Source organism: Phlebotomus argentipes, unplaced genomic scaffold (assembly GCF_947086385.1).
Source record: "Phlebotomus argentipes unplaced genomic scaffold, Phlebotomus argentipes genome assembly scaffold_18, whole genome shotgun sequence".
Taxonomy (NCBI): Eukaryota; Metazoa; Arthropoda; class Insecta; order Diptera; family Psychodidae; genus Phlebotomus; species Phlebotomus argentipes.
In genome coordinates this window covers 17,010,623-17,035,874 of record NW_026776177.1, presented here as the reverse complement: position 1 = coordinate 17,035,874, position 25,252 = coordinate 17,010,623, and the positions used below count along the sequence as shown (strand labels likewise).

The window sequence follows — 25,252 nt, the reverse complement described above, 5'->3', positions numbered from 1 at the left end:
TTCAAAAAATGTTGCTCCTCGCGAAAAAGACTGACACACACACACTCGCGCAAATGCCGTGGCACGGCGACAGGTGCCACGGGGAGCTTTGGCAGCCACCCCGGGTGTCCCTGGGGTGGAAAAAATAAAAATGAATATATAAAATCATTAAATAAATGTGTTTTTTGCCATGGGGAAGGCAAAAAAAGCAACACGACAGAATAGGAGAAATTGTGTGTAAAGCGAGAGAGGATTTATTTGCGTCAAAATCATCGAGAGAAATTGAATGAAAAATCCCTCAAAACGTGCTTTTTGTATGCCATGCTTTATTTGTCCATCAGCCCAAAAATTTGTTGTATATCTGCGGAGAGTCTCTTTGAAGATAGCATTATACCTCGTGATAATTTATGTCCGCCAACACGCTATTTGCACAGAGGAATCCCGAAGTCACTCGTTGAGGTTCAAAAGAAGTCTGCAATGAAGAGAGGAAAATGTTGTGAGTTGTTTTATTAAAAATACATTTTTATTGTGCAAACAAACATCAAAAGATGAGTAAATGAAATGGGGTACAGCATATATTTTACGATGGTTAATATGCTGAAATAATTGTGTATCAATATTTTTCTTCAGTTTTCAACACTAATAAATACATCATGAAAATATGCTGGGAATGTGGTTTCTGATTGACGGAAACTTTATCATTTTTGCGTGTGTGCATTGAATGCTGACAAGCTTTTGTGTATGGATTTCTTTCAAATAGACACTAAAAACAGAGTCTAGACAGAAATAAGAGTGAATTTCTCTTTATTTGGACTAGACCAGCAGAGCACATTTAGACAGCTTTATAGCTTCAAAAAAGAAGAAGAGAAAAGCAGAATAAATTCAAAGTTTTTTTTTTTAATTAAATCAAGGATATACTAAAAGTATCAATGAAATTATTCATTAGAGTTTCTTAGTTTGTGTGTTATTCTGAATTTGCGACTTCAAGAACTCAGAATTGCCGCTCGGTTTAAAATTGGACAAGAAAAGTGTTTTCCACAGAAATTCTCCATATCTCCTGTCTTGCCAAGCATGTCAATTAAATTAAATTAAATTAACACTGGAATGAAATTTAGTGCATAATAGAATAGAAATCACATTAAGCATTACTAAAATTCCGTCACAATCCATTCTCCTATTGTGTCTCTCAGTGTATTCTCTGGAGAGACAATTTTTTCCATTTTCCCTGTATCAATTTTCATAAATTTTGGCGTCAACAGCGACAAAAGGTGAGCACTTGCAGACTAAGGAGTGCGAGAAAACCACATTTCTCTATGTCCACCCACAAAAGATATTCTCTTCTGAATTTGCCGTATTAAATTAAAAACTTTTGCATCTCTATGGATTCGGCTGGAATAAATTTCTGGAGAAACTTTGTCTCTGGGTTTTATGTTCTCTGCAGCAGCAATTTTGGGGCTGGATAAGGCATTACTCTTGCAATGCAGGAATTATGGGACGCCCGGGTGGTGGGGTTTCCTTTTATCTACCCCAACATGGGGTATATCGCTTCTGTACCCAAAAATTTCCATTCCTATTTTCATATTATGACTATGTGCGGATTCTATTGTGCCAATTTATGTTCAGACATTCTCCGGGCGGCGGGCGAGGGGGTGAGCGTGGGTGGCCTTAAGTGTGGTTTGCATTTCATGAAATAATAATGTATATCTGAAGAGGGAGGTTTTGGCGCTTGTGGCCCATGGAGCTCCCGCTCTCGCTGTCTGGACAGGCCATATCTCGAATGACCTGAAGTGACCATAGAGACTTCCTCTTTGCTCTCGCCTCGCCGCAGCTAACGATCTCCATTCCGTTTTATCTTTGGTTTTAAATCCCACACCCAAGGTCCAGTCCTTCTTCCCACGCCACGACTCGAGACCGCACTCTTCAGTCCCACCCGAGCGCTGGCTCCTCTGCGATAACTAACAGTTTCATACATTTATACATGGGCGGCGGGGTGGCGGCCGGGGGAGGGCGCTTAAAATATATGGTCCGGCGTCCATTCACGAGGGAGACGCTCAGGGGCGAAGTTGAAGAAGAATGGGCTGCAGCTAATGCTCCGCAGACATTTCTCTTGGGGCTGAGGAGGAGGAGCTGCGGCTCATCCCTGGAGCACATATATCTTGGTTACAGACAAAGTTTTTACATTTTTTATAATCACCCCGGGCCCGGGTGATTTCTGGCGGCCATACTTTGTCCGAGACAGCACAGCCAGAGCGGGGCGGGCGCCAGGGGGTGGGCGCAGGAAGAAAATGAGCAAAAGTCCGGGAGTGTGGAAGAAGACAGAGCAGAAATTACCGCCAGAAAGCTATATTGTCTGCTCTCGCCCACACACCCCATGCAAAGCACACTTTTTCCTACCCCCAGCACTCGGAGGAAGTGCCAAGGGAATCGACGGCCAGAAGAGATGGTCTTCTGTGTAGAACAAAAGAGCAGAATGAATAATTTAATTTCTTTTTTGCGCGCCCGCCTTGAAAACATAATTATATTCACACGATCCCAATTTCCGAATTGCATAATTCAGCCACTCAGAGTGGGGGCGCTGGCCCCGGAGAAAATCATTAAAACTTCACCCCCATCGAATTTGCTATCTTTCGTGGAACTGACATGAAAAATGAAAATTTCCACCCCCTTTTCTCTTTGCATTCCATTTGCACACCCTCGACTTCAGCGACTATGTGTGGGGGTTCTTTGGCGGAAAGGGGTGCAAAAAAAAAGCCCGTGAATGGCGAAGGAAAATTACGAAAAGTTCTCGGAAAAGTCATTTTTTTGCCTTGGCATTCATTGGATGGGAAGTAATTTTTCGTCAATCTTTTGCCACCCTTTCGGGGAGATTTTTCCACACAAGTGAAACGAATTAACGGAGAGTTTGTACACTTTTACTGTGATAATTAAAAAAGTTGGGCTTTTCAGTAGTCTGTTAATTACATTGGATGTTTAGTAACATTTTTAATGTGAAAATATTCATATTTGCAGCAGGTTTGTAGCAACTTTATTTTATGTTTGGTAACGAAGAAAGTTGAGCATATTTATATTTAGAAAAGAAGTGTACAAAATGTTCTTATTCTGTTCTTGTTAAGCAATTAAATATCTTGTAATATTTCTGCCAATTTCACCTCAATTTAATCCGACAAATGTAATACTTTATAATGATCTGATACAATTTTGAATTTCGGCAAAGCCCTCGTGTTGCTAGACAGCGTTAATCAGCAATTGTACTACTTCCATGAGATTCCCTTTGCCTTGGAGTTGAAGCCACTGAAGTGCCTTTCGCTGGATGGATGGTAAATAATAAATTTCCTCTCTCGAATTTTCATTTGAAGCACTTTTCTAAGCTCCATTGGCAGCAAATTGAAGTAGTTTGAGAGCCGAGGATAATTTTTCAGACGACCCCTCATTTCATTTCACGCCGGTCACGATGGCGTTTCCAAGGGCTACCCTCTTCTAGCCCTTTCAATGGCTCTCGCCCGTGTTTTTGCCCGCCCGAGAATTGACGCACATTCAACGTAATGGCGCTCCTTCCATCCGCCCCATGAATACATTTCTATCTTGCCGGCCCGGCCATATGCGAGGGAGGCGAGCGGCATTCTGCAGCTCCGGAGGCATTTAACATCTATCTGAGAGAAATTTTCGGCTACAGTGGATGTTTAATTTTTTCTTCCCAGCCCCGCACCGTCCAATTTGCCTCGCACCCCCTCGCACTCCTCCCCGGGGATGGAAATTCTTTTTTTCTCGGGCCTCGCCTAAACATTCTGTACTTCTCACCCGTGGCGCTGTGCGGCGTGCTCTGAGGGGGAGCGCTCGGAAGCGTATACAAATGCCCACTTTCGAGTGGGTGGCTCTCCACGACGCGGGGCGGCGAGGATTTGGGCAGATGAAAAGGAGAGACCCGGGCATTTGCCTCATTCTCACACTGGGACGGGGCTTTTTTTTTTCACCACGACACTCTGTCCATGCGAGAGGATGTGCGGCTGTGGCGCGCTTTTTAACGAACAATCCCATCATTTGTCATGTTTTGAACAATTCTTCTTTGCCTAAAAACAACGACTAATGCCAAGCTTATCACACGAAATATTTTTCACCTAATCCGGATTGGATTAATGGTGGATGTCCCGGAGTTCCGATAGAAGGCACAATGGGACCAGGGTGTTTTTCAATAGATGAGGAAAAAAGCTGCAACTGAAGTGCCACACATTCTCCGGCGTCGTCCCTGCGTTGCCAATGCCAGAAGAGGAGAGAGAGAGAGAGTGACAAAAAATCGCCAATAACATTGACACCAACAAAAACACTCATCACACCACTCTTTGAGAGCAATCTCGAATATGGTCCAGACCCGAAGAGACTGCGAGAGCTTCTGCACACTGAGATTTTTGGGACATCCAATGGAAATTCTCCACCGAAGACATTCAATACGTCAAACCTTCTATTCAAAACTGTCTATCTATCTAATCTGTATAATATTTCAAAGTTTAAACCAAATAACAAGATAATGGGGAAAGTCTAGTCCCAGAAGTGCCCTACAGATAGGGAAAATAATCCGACATCAAAGTTTTATTCGTTTCGGAGACATTAAATATAATTTGTACCATAAAAACCCGCGAATTTTTGCCGAATAGCACAAAAAATGCATTTTCTGACCAACAAGAAGTAGTCAAAAATTCTCACAATGTTCTGCAAAGTTGTAGATAATTTTAATATCTTTCATTTGCGACAAAATTGGAGAAAATCGGTGCAAAATCCGGCGAAATATAAACACATATATGAGGCAAAGTGGGAGAAACTGAGTTATAGGTAATCGTGGAAAGGGGTAGACTCAAAAAATTAGTGAAACCCAAATTGCGAATGAGTTATTCGTGACTCTTACGAGTGATGAAGCATTACCGAGAATATAACTAGAATATTTCTGACTAAGGCATACTAATCTTACTGGCTTTTCCACATTGTTACAAAGAAGATTATGAAAGTGATGAACTTTGAGAGCCGCGGACGGTTTTCACGAATTCAATTTCCGTTCTCCACCGATTGCAATATCTCTGCTCACTCGCGAAACAATCAGCGAATGGAAAGCGAGCGCCAAAGGAAGGCTCAAGCGAGGTTGTCCCGTGGGAGCTTAGAGCTTTTTCAATACCCCGCGCGGCTCTTCTCAATTTATTTTCTATGATAGTTGTTTGCTGAACAAATAACATTTTCAGCTGATTTGTCCGTGTGAATCCGCTGAAAAATTCCCAGCAATAAACAACGGAGAAATTTCCCTCGCATGGCGAAAGCTATGGTCGATTAGACGAGCAGCGGGACCAGCATTTTTATCTCCGCAGCATATGATGCTCTCAATCTTCCCTCCGTTCGCCGTTATTCGCCGTGATTCACCCCTGTTTTCAAGGTGGTCGCACCCCGAGCAAATACATTCTGCCACTCACTCGCTCACCCCTCGGCTCGCCCGTCCCTCGGCGCGAGAGCGAGAGGGTTTGGCTTTCTTTATGTTCCATAAACCAGATATCAAATATACATGCTGTAAAATTTTTGGGGTATTGTGAAAATACCATCAAAGGGATCTCACATGACGTGGTGGCATTTTTTTTTGCCATGGCATATAAGAAATACCACGGCAAAATGTGCTGATTGTCGATATGAGAGGGTTAAATGTAAATTTATAATTTCAGAAATTCTGGGGTTTAAATTGCGTCGTAAAGTCTGTTTACATTTCTACCTCAAATATTAAACCCTCTCGTGTGTGGATCCTTATGAGGGCCTCTCATGGGTAGAAATTGCCTCATATAATATGAAAGTTGCTCTTGGCTTTTCTCGCTGAGGATGAATTTCGCTTTTGACTTTTTCGCTCTGACTTTGCAGAATTGTACATTTTAATTAAACCCCAGCCGCAATGAGGCTGTATTTCTTCCTTCATTATGCAAATATTGGCTGAAGCCTCAATTTCACCCCATGCGAAGAGGGGTTTCTCTTTGGGTCTCTGCCAATTACCTTCCACCCCATTAAATTAGAAGTTATTCGCGCCATGTGCGGATTTTTTTTCTCTCTCTCTCTGAAATTTCCACCATATATTGCCAAAAGTCAGAGGGTCAAGTTCGGCTGTAAGTATCAATAAAGCACTGTAATCTCATGCCATGAGGATTAGATAAGTTGTCTCCTCCTCATTCCACTCTGTCTTCGCCTTTGTCTGCAGACAAATAATTCATGTTGGGAGTTAACAGTTGGCGCGGCATTAGCAGATCATCACATTTGCGAACTCCCCATCATCGTCATCAGCACAGCTCTGCCGAGCCCCACAGTCTGAGTTTGTGCACAGAGCCCAGTCTAAGGGTGCGACAGAGAGACATTTATGAACCAATGAATAGGGGATATCTGGAGAAATTAATCTACTGCATTATACATGGTGATATGCCTTGCACTTGCATCTTCTCCATGATGAACCCTGGGCGCCAGACAGATCAAATCACGAAGTGTGTGGATTGGCAGTAACTATGGTTACATGCCAACATCACGTGCAGTGCGTGTAAATTGTTTGCACGATTGTAGGAATTCCGAGACACGTGCAATTGCATTTCTCATCGGACTTATACACTTAACCCTCTTCATAGGTTGTACAAATACTCTGACATGTCCATCTCATCCGACATTGAGACACTTTGCGAATAAATCTGACCCGGCATCCAATGTACTTTATTTCAGCTACGATTCAAGTCAACCATCAAAGATAACTATCAACTATTCATTCATTGTTCTTATTCTAATTCCAAATATTCCCTTTGAAGTTCTAACTTTATAGCTCAAAACCAGCCCAGAATGTAGATATCATAGAACAGTCTGAACATAGAAACTCGAAATCCCCTGTATAATGTTCTTATTGAAATATGATTCCATCCTAGATACTTGAATACAGTTTCGAGAGAGATAAATTAGACACAAAGTTTATCACAGTGTTGATTGCGATTGAGATCAGTTTTTCGCTTATCTTTTAAACTCCTTTTCAGTCAAATTTACAAGTTCATAATCTGTTTATTCATTTTGAAACTTGTTTCGTAGATTAAGCCAAGTTGAAATATGTAGATTTACGGGACTTACAGGTTGTTTTGCAACCTTCTGCCATGAGTTTGAAATCCCAGCGTGTATTTTGGGAAAAAAGCACCCGAAACTTGGCATTTAATTCGCTCGACTGCCAATCCCAAAAACCAAAATCACACCCTTGGAGAATCTCCACGTCACCCTTGAGGCCATTGGACGTCGGGTGAGTGAGAGTTATTTGAGAAAGGGGTGATAAATACACGAATTTGGCCGGAGAAACTACATTATATCCCCAAAAATACGACCCTCGCCCCTTCTCAGCTACGGTGCGTCCGACTTTGGCCCCTCGTGGCGCTCCTGACCAAGCGTCAGATACACGTTCAACTTATTTGCATACAGAGACCATCTCATCCAACCCTTTGGCCGCCCACCCTCGGAAGGCGAAAGGATTTCACCCATTTAATACGATGCGAAGCAAATATGGCGGTCCGTATTTATCGTGCTACGCTCCACAAAGGGGGATGCCAGGCAAAGTCGCCCTCTCTCATTTATTTTCGCCTCTCTTTCTTCCCACATTCTGCGGAGGAGATTCCGTCTCTCAGGCGGGGGTGCGACTGTGCAAAATTCGCACACATTTTTGGGCATTTCACAAGAGGGCGGCCCACCCTTAAGCCGAGGGATGGATGCCCTGTGATGCGCGTCTCTCTGTGAAGTTTCGGGCCTGACGCGTGGGTGGGTGTGGGATGGCACAAGATAAATAGATCCGGATATAGGCTCGAGGGGAGATTCATAGTCAAAGTTAAGCCGAGTACAAAATTAATATTGGGGGCTTAACTTTGTTTCACTTAAATGTAGAAAGGTTTTTGCGCCAAATCTCACTCTCTCTCTCCCATATCAGCATTTTAGTTTGGAATTTCCAAATGAATTTTCCACCTAAGCCCACCCCCCAAACGAGTGCACACAGAACAAATAAACGCCCGAGAGGAAATACTTATTGCAGCCCTTCAACATTCACTCTATCCCACCCAAACCATCTTTGCATGGATTCTTCGTTGGATACTTATTCATCTCCATAGCACTGAAAAAGCTGTGCTCGGAGCGCCGAGAGGCATTGAAACCTCACTGGGCACGTAAAATATGATATATATTTCCCGCCCTTGTCGCATTTCAATTCATCTCTTAAAACCTTTTCAACCCAGAAGCGCTGCTGTGTGCGCTTTTCTGCAGTGAAGCACATTGATGAACGTGAGAAGCTCAACAGAATTAACAAGAACTCCGTATTGTCTCTTGATGGGATACGGGTGTAACAATTTATGCTGCCCACATTTCAGCATACACAAAATTAATGGCTATAATAATCATAATTAAAATAAACATTCTCCGTGCCATGAACAAGAGGAACATAATTTTCTGCCCTCGGATTCGCAACCATCTGGGCACAATTGGGAAAAATCCCAGTTGGAAGATGTGGAAAATAAGCAACCGTGCGAGAGAGAGAACAGAGAGCTTTCAGAGGAAAAAAAAGAGGCGAGGTGAAAAGGTTTCTGTGAAGGAATGCTATTGAAATGGACAATGGATGTACAAAATTGGACACAATGACGAGGGAAAATTCTTCTTTTCAACCCTCATCCGGGGAAAAAGTCATTTGAATAATTTCCCAGTGACGCGTGTTGGACTTTCAACATTTTATATGTCTATGCACTTTGGCAGAAAAGGAGCTGAAAAGGAGAGTTGGCTCATAAACTGTTCATGATGTTTCTGGGTATACAAATTAAAATGTAAATGTTTAACCAAGCATTTCACATGTGATGCCATGACATTGGGGGTATCTCGTCTGTCCTGAGGGTTATTTTTGCAATAAATAATGTATCACATTACTGGGCACTTCAAAGGCATGGAGGAAAAGCTCTCGAGAACCTCCAGAGAGTCCGAAACAGCGCAACTCAACCGTTAATTATGACTTGTCCGTTGCCAATGTCTTACTTTTACGAGCAATTTGGATAGAATTTTCTGCTAAATTAATGATCCTACCCGCCCTGACAGTGACAGTCTCTCAGTGGAGAGCCTCCCAATGGGTGTGTGTGTTTCTGGCATTGTTGTCTTCACAATGATCCTCTTCCCCATTGACGGGGCGCGGCCCTTTCTAATTAAAATGACAAAGTGAAAAATAATTTGACTTAAAAATCCATTACAATGGTTTATTGTTCTGCTGGAGGTTTCGCTTGCTGACTTTTTTCCCGACCATTTTTCCCCCCAAAACTCCAACAAAAAGCGCGCCCGAATTGAGTGAAAACTTTGGCGAAATTTACATATGAAGTGGATGGTCCTCTGGCTACGCATTTCTATCGTCCCCACAAGTGGAGTCCTTAGGGAAATTGAGAAGAGGCAAAATATCTGTCGACGACAGACATTAACATTTACGCAGAGCACATGTGTTGGGGAAAATAATCTCAATCGGATGGGCATGAGGCCAAACATTGCTCACACCTGAGTGGTCATGTCGAAATCTGGGAATTTGTCATCATATTGTGTCCTCAGCATCCTGCTTTCCAATCCAAATAAGGCACCCCCCACACACACACGGGCTTTTTGACTTTCCACCGAGACACTTTAGCCGAAATCTGATGCTGTTCGCTGGAGTTTTTGTGGCGCTCTTTTCGAGAGTGTAAATTTCCGATTTATGAATGTGGCATCCGTCGTGACTGTAGGATGTTTGATTAGATTTTGATGCGTCCTCTTCACTCCATTGTCACGCTGGAGTGTGACGTGATGAACAGGCAGATGGTGAAATTGTGATTTTCAATTTGCCTCAAATCCACTCTTTGTGCTCTCGAATGTTTCCCCATTATTTGCATAATTTCTTTCCACAAACAACCAACTCAGAAGTCATTTGAATATGAGCGTGAAAATTTTGGATATTCATACTTATTCATTCCGGAAACTTATGTATCAACTCATATTCTCTCCATAGCTATTCATTCATTTTTCATCTGGTGCCTTTCAAAGGGGATAGGCGTTTTGATATTGTGATTTTTGGTTTGTTTTTACACAGCTGAGTAGAATATCTAATTTTCTCTTGATGATATCTCGCCCCCTTTCACTGTCTGGTTGGTCAAAGAGCGTGTTTTTCATGCATTAAGTCCACCAGAGACTCTATGGACACCCCCAAAGTGTCACATTTCCCAAGCAAGTGGCTCAGAAAGGGAGAAAAGGGAGCTCCACCAGGCGCCTCCACTGCCAGCGGAGACGCCGGGTAGGCGAAGCGCTTTCTGATCTGCTCGTGTGGTGACGCTTTTGCTTCTTAATTGTTTCTATTGTTGAAAATCGATTATTTCACACAATTCATTTGCACTATTCACTATCGACACCCATGTTAAATGGCAACATGGTCCATAACTAACACGCTGTACAACATGAGTCCCCCGCTTTCCCAGCAGTATACAAATATCGGGGTGAGATGGTGAGAGATATGTGAAGGTGGTGTGATAGAGGGTGCGCCAGTTGCCCACAATCAGCTGATATTGTTCGACTGAACGGACCAAATCAATTAATAAATATGCACTTGACTGTATGGACACCTAATGCTCTCCCGTCACCCCCGTCCATAGTATTTAGTCAATTGACACACTCATACACACCCATTTCGATAACTCCATACGCGATTTGCGGGCGGGGGTCACCGGCATCATTTAGAGGAGGCCTCAGACCGCATGGACACAGCCGCATACAGTTTTCTGGCCCATTTGACGAAATTATCTGCGTCAATTTTCTAACAAAACAATTTGTCCAAACAGCAGCAACAACCCTCAATGCGACCCATTGCGAATGGCGTCGCCGGAATCCACACGAGGAGCGCCTCCAAATGAAAATATACAATTCACTGAAAACACCCTGATTGGGGACCGCCACGGGGGGTGGGGGAGGATGGTGAAACGGGGCGCAGAATTGCAGAAGAAAAAACAACAAGAACATCCAAAAATGGACGCCCGCACATCCCTCTCGACGCCAGAGCAAACGCACGAAATGGAGGTTTTTCGGGGTGCTGGAAAAAGGAATTTTCCACCATATGCGTACTTCACCCCCGCACTTCCCGCCACGCCGCGGACGGGAATTCAAACAGAGCGGGTTGGAGGAAAAAGTAAACACATTCAACTGTGCGATAGACTAACAATTTCATGTGGTCGTGTGTGTATATAGCATTTTGGTTCCTTTGGCTCCGACCACCCTGTACATCCTCTCGGGCACTTCGTGTTCCTCCACAGGACAACTCGAAAAACTGGCGCTTAGAATGCGGTTGAGCGAATCAATGAACAATCATTGACGGCAATTGCTTGACGATGAATTTTCCTGAGTAATTCGACAAAAATCAAAGTAATCTAACCCGAAAACTAAGTTTAATTTCAAGGCGTGAAAAGAGAAAAGCTGACTAGATTCAGTTGATTCTAGGTGTCGCTGTGATCAAAAGAAAAACAACACCCAACAATTTGAACCTTAACAGAATTTTTAACAATTCTGTGATAAAAATAAGCGTGAAGCCACGCCCACTTCACTTTAAGATAAGTAGATATAAGGACACCACAGTGCATTCTCCAAATGTCTACCAACGGACAGTATAACCCTGTGCCTGTGCGGAAAACCCAGAGCAAAGTTACAGTGAGTTGGAAATATTCCGGGAATTTTTTCCGGCACGGTTGGTGGTGTGGACAGGGTTCTGTGTGCCAAAAGCGTACGAGGCCGCCCGGGGTGGCCCCTCAGAGGGGGTGGTGGGCAGAGTTTCACCCACGCCAGAACGCACGAGGGATGTGGCACAGAAAAATAACCTCGCCAAATCAGGAGGGAAAAGCAATAAAGTTGGACTATTATGGAGAACTCAACTCAGTCCGGTTCACTGAACAGACCTCACCGTCAAAATTACATGCAGCGGGCAAAAAGCATGAATTTCTCACATGACCATTCCATGCTGCTGCGATGGCGAGTGCAAAAAGGGCGTGCAGAGTGTGAAGTCCAGATGCCAGCGATATGAAGAGTGATTGCGATGATCACAGATGAAAATATTCGCATATAGTGCATTGAGAGGATAATTCACTTGCATTAGGAGGTAAAGTGGGTGGAAAATATGTTAATGAGAAGTGAGGGATGATCAAAGGGAATTGCTGCATGTGTAAATTCTACTCACTTTACATGATTGTAACGATTCAACAGTGTACTGTAAAGTTATTGGCGCGAAACTCTTGCCATAGATTACTCAACTTTGTATACTGCAAACTCACCCTAACGATAAATTGTCACGTTAAAAATATTCGCCTCTCTTGGCAAAATAGCCTGAAACTTTTGCAAATTAATTTAAAACTTTCCGTCACGACTGAGAGTCAGTGCCAAAGTTGTGTAGTTATGCAAAAATAATCCTAAGGCCATAACTTCCGTCCCCTCACCAGAGCGGCGTTTGCTCGTTTCAGATTCTGCCATGGTGCAACTATATACTTCGCCAGCTCCAGACGGATGCTGAGAAGTTGAATGGGTTTGAGTGGGTGGCGAGTGCAGACTTTATGCAATTAAGTTGGATTAAGGAGGACGAAGAGCGGACGGATTTTAATCTTATGGCGAGATGCAACTGGCGGCGAGCAGGAAGTTTGTGCTTTTCAGAGCATGAAAAGAATCCCACATAGCATAGCGGGAGCAGCACAAAGGGTAAGATAATGGGGAGGAAGATAAATATTTTGTAATCAAAATGGGAGAAAATATGACAGAGAGACGCTGGAAATTGTGTATGACACAAAAGGTGAATTATGACGGTACTTTCGCCCATCAACCCCCTTTTCTGCCCCGAGGAGATGACGCTGATGTAATATAAATTCCGTGCGGAGGACAAGTGCGGAAGGATCTCCATGGAAGTGCCCCGAATGAATATTTTAATGGGCGGAGTTTTTGTTGGGAAAATACACCAATGAACATTTCTAATGCCTCGTCCTGTGTACTTTTCCTTCTGGCATCCTCCTTGGTGGCATCTGCAGTGGAAGGCCGCACACCCTCCACCGCCCGCCGCCCCGCAGCTCCACGCAACAGCATGAATATTTCCTTTTTAATTGATGATGACGCTTTACAGCTCACGGAAAAAGTGTCACTGGAGCTTTGATTAATGAACCCCCACGCCAGAGCCCCACACTCGCGCTGTCCGCCAGCATTTTCACCATCAATTATTTCCGGAATAATTATGATTTACAAAGAGGTCTCAGTATTTGCGACAAAAGGCATCAAATTTTAATGTTGCACATTTACATTTTATCAGCATTTCATTTATTTTCCATTGATTCCAACCCCCTCGCGGTTCATCCTCCGTGGAAGCCCAGAGACGCCCAACTGAAACCTACACAAGAAGCCCTAATTGTTTAATGAATATTTCAGAGCAATCCAAGCAGGGATATTTTTGGTATTTCGAGAAGTGTTCAGACCGTAATTTTCTCGGTGGATTTTGCACGTGGAAATAATAATGGTGGATTCTCTGCAACATTTTCTGCAAATTGCCCATAGGAATTAAGGGAGAGTTTTCAGACATTTCACCGTATGAATGCAATTTGGGGAGTTTTGAAAGCAAATGAAGTAAATGCTCGGTGATGTTCGAAAAGCAAATTATATTTCCACTAACAATTAAATAACTTTTCTCTATTCAGAAAGTTGTGGTGGGATTTTATCCTCTTCATACCATTGTCCATTGGAATCGCAGGTGTGTGAGGAGAATAATACCGCAGGTGAAGGGTTAAGAGAAGTGAAAATGATCAGAAATTCCGACTAACTTGCTTTTTGGAGGTTCAAATGAAAATTTTACAAATGGAAAACATTGATTTTTCTCCAAAGAACTAATAAATTCCATCTAAATTTATCCTAAATTTGGCATTTGCATAGGAAAATCGCAGCAAATAAATCAAAATTATGGGTTGAATGAGGAATTTTCACTGATAAGTGTGCTTGAAGAAAAATAAAACAAGATTTCTTGTTGAAATGTCGACAAAATTGAGCCTTTATTCCATGCACGAGTCTGTCCTTGCTAGTCATGTGGCAAATTCATGATTTCTGCAGACGCGGCAGCAAATTAGAAAATTGAAGGGGTGAGTTTTTCGGATGAGGCCAACCATTAGCTGAGCCAGGCCAACTTTCCCGGGCGAGAAACCACATTTCACTCTGTGATAAATTGTGTAAAATTCTCCTCGAAAATTTTCTCAATATATATATATCGCAAAGGGAGAGGGAGCTGAATGTTTTCTGTGTAGTTTTGCTAGAGAATGGAGTTTCCTGGCTGTCGAGAAGGGTTGCACACAAATTATTCTGTGAAGTGAAAATGCGCCTCCACCACTTTATGAAAATAACATATTTTCTGCCACACAAAAGCTACCACTGGTGGAGGCAAAAGTTTTTCCACTCAAGCCACCAATTTTCAATGAAATTCTCATTTCCCCATGAGTGCAGGACAAGGGAGAAAGACGGCCAACCATGAGCGAGCGTCGCGTGAGCACAAGCAACTATAAGCCGTCCCATTTGCAGACCCGCACTTGTAATTTCATCAGGACAATGCCCAGTGTGCACAGCAATGGGGGAAGGGGGGACGAAAAGTGGAAAATTTGTTGAAAATGTTTCTGATTTATTCATGCTGCCAAAGTAATTTTGATTATCAACATCCGTTTCTGGCATTATATGAAATAGTTGCAACTCTTTCGCCGTCATTTATCGCGAAAACATGTTTTCAAACTGGTGCTCCGAGCGCAAATTGTGTTAATATAATTTGTGCACAAGGAGATGGCGACAAAAAGGGGAAGGAGAGAATAAGCGCAAAAATATATATGCCATGGGAAAATTGTTCAAAAACTAATAATGTTGCAAAACTATATGGTGGGATAAAAGTTTTCTACAGCATTTTCCACATATAATTGTTGCTATTGTGCATTATAAATGGGGAGAAAATTCACTGTGGAATTGTGAGGAAAATTTAATAATTTTCTCCGTACGCCCACTTTCACCGCACAGAGCGACGCAGAAAATGGGAAAATTCTACTCAAAGAGCATTGCATACCTTACTGAAAATACAATTTGTATTTTTAATTAGAAATTTCATCTCAATTTTATCTGGCAGTTATGAAATTTTCTATGAAATTGATAGAGAATTCCCATATCTTTGGCAAGGGAATGAATTTTCCCCTCAGTTGATGAATATTTCCAGATTACTCAGCGTAATTAGAGTTAAAGTTTAATTGTGAAGCTCTCTAATATTTAGGGTTGTGCAAAATGCAAGGATTCGATACGTTTTCTCATTTCATTCGGAGTCAAGCTTGACTGACAGGAGCATTATTCGTCACTTCGCAGCTTAATTTTTTCATTACTGCATAAATTACGGGTGAATAACTAAAAAAAAACTGAAATACTTTCCTTAATTTATGTCAATGGTTTTGATAGAATCTCACTTTTGGACATTTGATGATTTTAATTGAGTTTTATCTATGAAATACTTACGTGAAGCACTTAGATATCCGTGGTTTATTGTTTTCCAATCTGTAACAAAAATAGAGTCATTAAAACACATACAAAGCTATGTATATAATCGCATTTTAATATGCAATGAACTACTCAATCCAATAGATTTTCACTCCAAATGCATACCACGAAGCCGCGATGGGAACAAAGAGAGAGTGAATACAGATTCTGGAATTAATAAGGGAAGAAAATGCCCTGCACGCCGCTCCCAAATGTTGCCAGTGACAGAAGCCATAAATTACCCGGCGCCTCCACGGCTTAAACGGGTATAAATCGGGTAAATTGGTCATTACGACACAATTGAATCGTGAGATCCCCGCTCGATGACGTGCACAGAAATTGATTTGTACTTTAATCTACCCTCAGCCGGGGCGACACCCCCGAATTGACAACTTATCACCCATATTTTGCGCGTCCCTCCATTCAATTTTCTCTGGCATCGCACGTGGAGTTAATATTCGGCACACAATGGCGCACACTGGTTGATGGGCTGCCGAGAGGGTGGCATTATATATGAATTAAATGTTTCAATTCATTGAAAATATTGCCGAGGCATTTAATATTTTTGGGCTCACTCGCTCGCCAATTTCACCCCAAACACGTGGGGCGTTCAAACAGCCGTAAATTTCCCATCGAACGGCACAAATCCCCAAATTAACCTGTTAAATTTTTACAAACAGATGTGCGTGTTTGAATAAATAAAATGGTGGTTGTGGAAGTTTTTCGGCCGCTTTTCGGGTGGGCGCGGGAAAATCCCATCTTTTTCCAGGACACTTCTTGTGCGTCTCGCGCGCCCGAGCGACCACTCATGTGTGTCCCATAATCACATTATCGGGATCAATGTCAACAGCACATTTATGTATTCATGGGCCCAATGTGTACATGCACGATGATAATATTATATCGACAGGGTGTTTCGGGGGTGGGCGACTCGGAAGGTGCAATCGCTGAGCAGATGCGGCCGCCCGCTTTTCCCCGATAGTCGCTCAATGGCTTTTCGCACCGGGAATTGGAAAAAGTTCGGGGGTTCGCGGCTGAAGGGCAAAAAGTTTTCCCGATCGCACCGAACATGAGAACTGGTCCGGGAGTGAATTGGAATTTTTATTTTCTGTGTCAATTGATATAGAGACATACATTCGTGTGAGTTGAGTTCGCTGGCGGGGAAATCGATGGACTCAATTGTTTTTATTTCAAACCGATGAACCAACCGACATATTTATTTATTTACCTCCGCTGCTGATTTTTTTATCCCTCCACTTTTCCGATTCCACATTTCCTCCGACAGTCTGGATTTGAGGACGCCGTGTGATCTTGTTTTTATCATCCGAACCCCTTTCGGCGTCATCCAGGGTTGTTGCTCTCGCCCGACTTTAATTGCCGTGCACGGAAGCTCGTGCCTTTAAAATTGCCAACAGTCATATTGAGCTTGAGAGCTCTATAAAGTCTGAATTCCAATTATAATTGCAGCATTTGTGTAATTACGGGAAATTCATTTTACACTTTCCACTGGAAAAATCTCGCAAACTTTTGCTCGATAGTGAAGTTTTTAGTATGATATTTCATCCGTTTAAAGCTATTTTCATGGAAATGTGTAAGCAAACATGTTATCTCAACTTTCATTCCCGACATGCTGACTATTTTTTAATATGTTTTGCAAAAATTCTTTAATCAAAAATTCCATCGCGGACATTATCCTGCGCCAGAGGTTAAATAGGCTCTGACGCCGTGAAAATTCACGGTATTTTCGCTGTTTAAAAATCCACGCTCGCGGACATTGAGGAGACTATATGTGGATCGATTTCAGTGAAATTTAATTATTATGATATGGTTTAAAAAAAAATGCAAATTGGAAGCATGAGGTGAGAGGCTAAATCCATTTCCTGCTGGAATTTCACTTTTTCCCGCGGTAATTTTTCGCAGTCTTTTTTTCTCCAACATCCATTCAACATTGTTTTCCCACTCGCACGCCTGTAATAATCGATTTAACAGCGAATCGTGTAATTTTGCCACATTTTTTCCCACCACCACAATTTTCCATACGCGGCAAATCAGCTGTTTTCACTCATGTTTATTTCATATACTATGTGTAATTATTTTTATTTTGGAAAAAATGTGTGTCTCGACGGTGACGCGAGATTGGCGGCCACAGGAACAGGTAGCGAAGCTTGAGCAGCACCTCCATGGAGGGAAATTGAGGAGAGTTTCTCCATTGTGCACCCCAGCTGACGGCTAATTCACGCGAAATACCAGATAAAGAATACGATATAATTGGATTTGGATGCATGAAATACTGTTCATTTTCGTTGTAGAATGAATCATAATTCGGCGAATGGAAATATCGAAACAGAATAGGATTCACTATTCGACGTATTCGCGCTGGCGATGGGAAAAAAAGCTCACCCTCAAAAGCTCCACCATCTCTAATATAGATACACATGGAAATGCGTTGCCGTCGCTTCGCATTGGGCACCCCGTCCCTCGACGCCCCCCGTCGCGGCGTGCAAGAGTTGACTGCAGACTTGGATTGAGGGAGGGGGGATTTCGCCGGCCGAAATAAAGGCAGAGTTGCGACAAACCGTAACGTGATTATGTCACCCATTCATTTTCAACTTGGACATGACTATTCCCTCTTCGGGCCGCGCATTATTTGGCGGATGAGAAATCTCTCTGCAATATTCTCTGGCGCTGTCTCTCATCGTCATTTTCTGGGTGCCCTCGGAAAAATGGGAAAAGGACAACGAGTGTGCGAAACGCAGGATGTTACGTGCATAAATATGCAGAGTGCCTTCCTTCGTCCTCAGGGCAAATCGCTGGGCGAGTATAATGTGCCTCTATATTCGCCTCAGTTATGCCTTGTCGCCGAAAATGAGCTTAAAAGGCACATGAATACAAATGCAAATCCACTCTATTGTTGGGGATTTTAGCCTCCAGTCAGTTTGGCATAGGCTTTTGTGGGAGAATTTTAAAAATCTAAAATTTCACTACACTTTTGAATGGAAGTGCCAATCTTGCAGTAGACATTTTATCATCACATTTTCTATTCAATTTACACTGAAAATTAAATATATATATATTTGAAATTTAAAGTGATGATAGACTTTTTGATCTGTATTCTAACTAATTAAAGTGGAAAATTAATTATGTGTGGTCTAAAATTGCAAAATTACTTCACACATAAAATGAATTCAGTAATTAACTCTTTCACAACAAGTGTGAAAAGCCTAAAGTCTTGTCATTAAAGTATTTAAAAGCTTTTACATCAACTTTAATTCTATCTTTTGAGAAAAATCCTGTGAGTCAGAAAGGAAATTTTCGGCACAATTCAGAGAATTGTACCTTAGAAATTCACTCTTTTCCACTTACAGCCTCTGCACGTTATTATTCTGGAGTGAAACGTGTTTTTATTATATAATTTGTTAAGATGAAAGGTATTATATTCATAGAAAATAAAAACTGGTGCATTTTTCCACTGCTGTATAGAATAGTTATGATGATGTCTAATGGAAAACACTTCCTCAGAACTGAACTAGACTGTTTAACGCTGTCACGATGAAAAAGTTCAAGACCTATGTTTATATTATGTAATTACCCTCATCAATTTGCTAAGTATTTACAGTACAAATTGTCTCATCCTGTCAAACGTCAGATGTATTTCAGAATTAAATTTAAATTAACCCTAAAGCAGTCCAACGCGAAGAGAATCATGTGCTGGTGAAAGCCGTCGGTTGGACTTCAACTGGCGCGAAGTCACAGCAAGACAGGATTGGGCGTTATTTGACAGATTGTATAGTGAATAATTGGCGTCAACTTGTCCCAGAGGTTTAGTTTAAAAGCTCCTTTATGGTATTTTAGCATTTTCCAGCGCCAATCTGAAATGCTTCCGGCTTAATTGACTGTGCAAAGTGAGGGTCGCCTTCTACCCAGGAAACTTGATGGCAAATAATGTAGATTGATGGCGTCATTTGCGCTGACGAAGGAAGATTGACTGAATGGCTGATGCTTGAAGATATTTTGAGGAAATTGTGAAATTTCCAATCTCGTTGATAGAGTTTTTTTTTCAATACCGAGTAATTTATAGATGAGTTGTCTTTTTCCTGCATTTCCTCCTCATTCGTATGTCTTTTCGAGAGTGATTTACAGGAGGAAATTATATAATTTTTCATCATCTTTAATATCGGAACCGAGTCCGGCACAGCCATCATTATTTTTCCTGGCTGCCCTCGAGAGACATGATGGTCGAGCACGCACACGGACGAGAGGGTGGCTCGCACACACCCTCAGCGCAATGATACGGCGAAACTTCGTGGCGAAAAGGATGAAAAGCTGAGCGTTTTTGGCAGTGTTTGTTCGCGAGTGTCTGTGTTGGTGTGCTTAAGTAAAGTTCCACCAATCGTGGTGGTAGGTGGAGCCAAAAATGCCATTTTTCACCCCATTTTTGTGAAGGGGTGAAAAAGCCGAGGAAAAAGTGTCTGCACGCGCTTGTGTGCGTTCAGCGTTTAGTCATGCACTTCTGTATTCGCACCAATACCACTGTCAATCTCATGCTCAACCGTTGGAGGGTGGTCAGCCAGGGGTGGTGAGTTTTCCTCCTCTCTCCGCCAGAAGGACATCGAGAGTGCGAAAAACTTTCAAATTACATCCATTTTCTATAAGATTTTCTCTTCTTTCAATCGATTTCTGCACCCAGAATCATTAATTCAGTCTTCCTTGCTGGATTTTTCTCCATACACGCTGAATCACACGTTAGACCAAAAAAAACACACTCATATAAATTCCACCGGTCGGAATGTGATCGTTATTAATGGATGGCGCTATGAATAGTTAATTGTAATGAAATTATCTTTGATTTTCTTGTGCAGGGAAAATGGAAATTTACTGGAATATTACTGGACAAATAAGGTGCAAAATATGTTGCACGAGTGAATCATTAAATTTTCCATTGAACATCGCGCGATGGAGAGTTTATTTGCAATTAATTTGCTGGAATAATTCCTTCACCCTCTGCAAATTCACATACATTATTTACTGATTTTCTTCACCGTGGGTTTTCAATTAGGCACCCTCATCAATAACACCGCGAGTTGTGAATTAATTGTAAATCAATTTAAGACAGACACAAAATGGAATATTTTAAAAGATTATCTGATATTTAAATATTTACACCCCCAAAAATTACACTGAAGCTCTTGAATTTTGATAAATTGACCCCACTTAAGAGTCACAAATGATAATAAAGCAGATTGATTTTTGCTGTATGTTCATTTTCAATGCACTACTCTTGAAGTATCGCTAGAATCAATAATTGAGCTGTGCCACTTTACATCTCAAGAGCACTTTTATCCCGGCAATTCATAATGCATTTTCCACAAAAGCCACCAAAGCTATTTGATTTTATTTGAATGCGTTGCTAAACAATAAAGCAGCTTTGCACCAAGAAGGTTTCATTTATAATTTAGATGAATTTTGATGGAGTATCGATTTTGGTGGATGTGAAAAATTCCACCCTTCGGAGCATTTCGCTGAGGTATTGTGAAAAATTAACGCAATTCTCTTAGGTCTTTTGTGTGTTTTAGGCCGAAAACTATAGCTTCATAATTGTAATGTGTGCGGTGCGTGTACAAGAGGGTGGCGGTGGGTGGTGAGCGCGGATAAATAATTTTATCTGCTGCCTCGGCACTACGCTTTGCACTGTATATAAATTTTTTGGCATGGCAGAGAGAGAGAAAGAGCCTTTCGCAATGCAAAGGTATATAATTTACATACAATTTGTACTTATATGTTTTTAGCAAAAAGCCCACGGTGTACATGAAATAAAATCCCTGACGCATACAAAGTTCTCTCGCTCTCTATTTCGCACGTTTTCCATTTTCCAAACCCATGTAGGTATTATACATGTGCGGAAATGTATATAAATTTCGACCGTTTTTGTGTACTCAGGCCTACTGAGCGGCAATGCAAAATCCTCGCATGGATTTTGTGCCATGGCAAAAAGTGCGAATGAGTCTTCAGTTTCGAAATGAGTGCGTCCCGCAGCCCGTGCCTCTTATTAGCTCGCAAAACACCCCATCGCGGCCCACCCGAATTCACCGTGCACAGCGTCCTGCACGATTTCACGAGGGGCGAAAGGGTTTCGCTCACACTCTCGCCACGCCATGTCCAATCCTCAACCCTCAGGCCTGTTTTTGATATGTCTCTAACTTCGAGTCTCCACTTCGTCTCACACACAAATGCCATGCACTGAATGCATGGATAAATAATGCCATGAGAGAAATTGAAGCGCAAGGCAGGCAAAATAGATTCAATGTAACGTACGCTCATTACAAGTTCTTCAGAGAGATTTAACGAACAGAAAAATAGAAGAATGACAACGTGAATAACAAGAAAACAAAGATACCGGAGAATGTTCGCAATTCTTTGATGCGACATAGCAATGTGAACAACTGACAAGACAGCTAAAACGTAAGTGTAATCTAAACAAGGAAATTCCCCCAAAAGTTTCAGAGAACTAAGGAGTGTTTAGGAGAAAAGATGAAAATTTCGTAGGTGAGAAGAAGACAAGAAAGACGAGCGAATATCAAAGAATTATGTGACAAAAGATTCCTCTTGGATTTGCCCACAATTTAGTTCAGTTATAGAATATATAATCAAGTTCAGAAGGGCAGTGAATTCACATTAATTTAAATTGTACTTCCAGCCAGCAATTGTGCTCCCCTTGGTGGAGGAAACACCCTGGAAAAGTGAGTGCGGGGGTGAATTTTCACCGAGGGAATCTCTTGGCTCTCCACCGCCATCAACATTTTCGCATCAGCAACAACCCAGCATGTATGCACAGTCGGCAGGCAACGCATATATCCGACCGTATCAGCAGTTTCAGTGGGTGGTCGGGGGGTGGGGGTGGGCGCTGAAAGTACCATACACACATTTTAGTTTTTGTGTGCCAGCGTCATCAAAAGCCCGTGCACTGACGGCTTTAGAGTGGTGCAGAAAAAATATCTTCGCAGCACAAATTATTTAAAAAGAGAGTATTTTTCCGCAAAAGTGCGGACTTTCGAGGACTCCTTGGGCGGCGGGGGTGTGGATAGTCGCCAAGGGCTGCTCCTGGTCACCGAGGCGATGGCCAGAAAGCGTGCGCAATGTCTTTGTGAGCGAAGGCGAGTGGGTGGGTGGGCGGAAGAGTCCAAAAACAAAACCGCCACGAGAGTAAGGACGGCTTTTTGCGTCGTAACGATGGCGTCCGGTTTTGCCCTGGTGCGCCTGTGTTGGGCGAAAGGGTTAAAGGGTTAGCGACACTGGAAGGCAACCATTATGGGGGTGGCAAAGAGAGGGAATAATGGCCGAAATTTTTGGTGTGCACGACTAATATGGCTGAAATTTGCTTGGGCGATTTGGGAATCATCGTCAGACTTTTATGATGGGACTCATTAAAAATCCTCTCCGGCCGCTTTCGCACTTTCACCACACGCGGACGCACCTTCCTGATGGTCTCTCGGCCATTTAGCGAAAGTCATTTTTTCCAGTATCATCTCCAGCACGCGAGGGTGGCAACTTTCGGAAATGATGGAGATTTGTTTTTACGATTCACACCATTCATTTTTCGCACACGCCGGAGAGAAGAGGAGAAGGTCAAATTATGGCCCTGCTTTTAGGCATGGCCGCATGTGAGAAAATGAGTGGCTCAAATGGCGTGATTCTTCCCGAAAAAGGATCTCTCCGACAGCGGAAGGACTAAAATATTGTGTGCATAAAAGGGTGGAAATGGCTTTCACCTGATGCCATCGGGCGAGAATAAAAAAAAACATGCGAAAGGCAATTTTGTCCTCTGGGATCTGTGCGAGGCTCGAGTAATTACATAAAATCTCTCTCTATATCCTTTCTGCTGAGGCCACTCTCTATCTTTGTTACACTTTTTTATGTGCGCCCCGTTCAATGGAAATACACTTCCTTCCCCGCGGGCTTCCAGAGCTTCTCCACTCCTGAGCACAAGTGGACAAAACCCATTTCCCAGCAATTTTATGCTTACGGCAATTTCCAACGGCCGCCCCATGAGACAGAGTTCCGGTGTAAGAATTTAGACAATTCGCCGCTCAAATCGACATTACGATCGATATAATATAGCAACCTCTGTAGGCGCAGTGAAAGCGAATTGTACATATCAATGGGAGCCCCGCTCCACCCCCGGCCCCGGCCCCGCACCACTGGACTTCGATTAATATAATGCGAGGCTGTGCAAAGGACATCGGGTCAAGCTCGAGACCATAATAGCGGCATTCAGTCAATAAATTGAATCAACCTAAATTGATCATGAAATTAATGAAATTTCGCTTCCATCACTAGATTCGCACGCGAGTTACATGTGAGCGGCACAATTGTGGCGAACTCGCGAATGAACTTCTAAATTCGCTCAATATAAAAGGCTTAAAAGTTCAATTACATAAATGTCACACAAATGATGTAATATCAGAAAATAATATTTAATACGCAAAAGTCTGTGGGTGTTTTTAAAGGCATTCACTTAAAAAGTCTGATCTAAACATAGAAAGAATACTTTCCGTCAATTGCCAAATGACTTCAGTTGTATTTAATTTAAAATTTCTCTCAGAATCATCAGATTTCGTTTAATCTAATCTAGATACTTTGTCCATTAAATTTGCTTTGTGTGATTCTTATTTAGAATTATTCTGCTTCATGTTCCAATAGATTCTCTGGTCTCTAACTCATAGGGATGAGGACATTGTTACTGTCTGAAGGCTTCAGGTAACATCATGAATTTCTCGCTCTAACAATTCATTAATTACTGTTGCTTCTCAAAATTCCTTGAAAGCGAGAAAAATACACGGAATGCATTTTCATTGACACACATTAATTTCCACGCTGCAGACCTTATTCTCTTTTTTTGGAGTCATTGACACACGCGACGAGCGTGAATTTCCTCACACCCCATCTGAATAATAATAATAATAAATATTTAATTCATGCTGTTTTAAAACCGATGATTACTCGCTCGCTTTCACCCCAGAAACCCAACTTCGTGAGGCTTCAACCCTTTCGCCAGTTGTTGCTCCTCCGTCAGCCAGATGGCGCCACCGGTCAGGGGTTGATTTTTGCCAATCCACGGCATTTTTCCTCGGCGCCGTTGTTGCGCTCGGCGCGGCTGTGTGGGTGAGAAAGCGCGCCAAAAGCTCGGCCGGCAAGAGGGGTGGCCGTGTGTGTGTGCGCGGTCACATGGATCAGGGGTTGCAGTGCGACAGTGTTTGTGTTCGGCTGGGAAAAATTCGCGACGTTCAATTTTTGCGCCAACGAGAAGCATTAGCCTAGGACTTTGATAACTGCATTTCGTTTTTAGGTTTTTCAGTGCGAAAAAATTTTTGTCCCAGTGTGATGTGTCTGGTGCGTCATGCTTTCTGCTGGAGGCTTCTTTGGTAAGTGTTCAGTGATTGATTGATATGATTTCTCGTGCTGGGAAGGGCGCCGAGAGGGGCGAGGGCGATTGTGGGGGTGGCGCTGGTCGGCTCGGCGTCTTGGGCGGCACGGCGCGTCGTGCCAGACAGCCTAATTGATCACTAATTGCCCCGTTTATTCGCAATATCACTCAGTGCCTCTGCCGTGGGTGTTTTGAGGGACGCCCGGTGTGGGTGAGTGAATTCTACAGTGATTACCTATGGCCACAGTGATTTGATTATAAATATGGTCGCCGGGGGTG

At 42.5% G+C, this 25,252-nt stretch overlaps 1 protein-coding gene and 1 long non-coding RNA gene across 2 annotated transcripts in view; one reads left to right on the top strand and one right to left on the bottom strand.

The window, feature by feature from the left end:
- Positions 1-285: 285 nt before the first annotated feature.
- The window catches only part of LOC132260446 (uncharacterized), a 59,009-nt gene continuing 34,042 nt past the window's right edge, over positions 286-25,252 (bottom strand). Inside the window, exons 2-3 of the long non-coding RNA XR_009468367.1 lie at positions 15,532-15,570; positions 286-451 (exon numbers count right to left, since the gene is read on the bottom strand). This is a non-coding gene — a long non-coding RNA (uncharacterized LOC132260446). The remainder of the gene's footprint in view (positions 452-15,531; positions 15,571-25,252) is intronic.
- Positions 24,868-25,252, top strand: part of LOC132260442 (homeobox protein prospero) — a 104,648-nt gene continuing 104,263 nt past the window's right edge. The window contains exon 1 of the mRNA XM_059758545.1: positions 24,868-24,971. The gene's annotated coding sequence lies outside the window, so the exon portion shown is untranslated. The remainder of the gene's footprint in view (positions 24,972-25,252) is intronic.